Below are 1,018 nucleotides of genomic sequence, written 5' to 3'. Positions count from 1 at the left end.
CTTGTAATAAATGGGAAATTCCTTAATCTAATGAAGGAATCTATTTTTTAAACCCATAGCAAACATATACAGGTGGATTTTGTGTGTATGCACCAGTTTTGTGTTTTTATTGATGCCATTAAACTAGGGTGACCAGATTTTAACATTTGTAAAGTGGGACAACATGAGGGGGGCGGGGTGGGGCAGGGCAGGGCAGGGCCTGACAACAATGCAAACTTTGATAAGCAGTTCTCCATAATCACTTCTCAACAATTATTTGTTATTATAGTTTAACATTCTAAAATTAACAAAAATGATATAAAACTGATATTCTGGCAAAATAGTCACATGGCAGCGGAACGTATATTCCCTTCCTGTTCTCCTGCCGGTTCTGCATTCTTTTCAAAAATCAGGACTTTTTAAAAATGCCTCGGGACGCAGGACAGATTGTTCAAAAGCAGGAAGTCTGGTCACCTTACGTTAGACTCAGGCCTCAACTGCGAGCTTCCTCAGTGGGAACAGCCGTCCCTTGCGCTGCTGTCTTCAGTTCTCGTGCTTGTTCAGCCAGTGGCACATGGCAGGTGGCATGTGTCTCCTTAGGCCACAGGTCCAGGGGCTTGTACTTCTTGCCCTTATAGAACTTCCTGAGGTTTCCACTCTGAGTCTGGTTAATGATGGTGAGAACTCTGACAATGGATTTATGGACAGTTTGGACCTTGAAGAGTACGGATGCAGCGCCATCTGTCACTTTGGCCACACGAAGCGGGGACAACTCCACCTTGAGATTGTCAGCTGTTTCAGGAGCTCCTCCTTCTTGCCATGAAGCCCCAAGCCTTAATCTTGGCCATTGTTGTACAAGCTGCTGCTGCTACCTAACAAAGTGAATTTTTGTAAATTTTCCCTCAAAGAACAGAATAGACAAGGAAACTTGCTTAAATAGCTCCTTGTGGGGCGGCACCTATGGCTCAATAGGGTAGGGCGCCGGCCCCATATGCCAGAGGTGGCGGGTTCAAACCCAGCCCCAGTCAAAAAAAAAAAA

General features: G+C 45.1%; 1 pseudogene; it reads right to left on the bottom strand.

Moving 5' to 3' along the window:
- Positions 1-465: 465 nt before the first annotated feature.
- On the bottom strand, positions 466-827 carry LOC100946390 (annotated as a pseudogene).
- Positions 828-1,018: the final 191 nt, after the last annotated feature.

The sequence above is a fragment of the Otolemur garnettii genome, unplaced genomic scaffold, assembly GCF_000181295.1.
Source record: "Otolemur garnettii isolate 467f Iridium unplaced genomic scaffold, OtoGar3 scaffold00022, whole genome shotgun sequence".
NCBI lineage: Eukaryota > Metazoa > Chordata > Mammalia > Primates > Galagidae > Otolemur > Otolemur garnettii.
The sequence above is the reverse complement of the archived record's forward strand: the minus strand, read 5'-3'. Positions and strand labels throughout refer to the sequence as shown.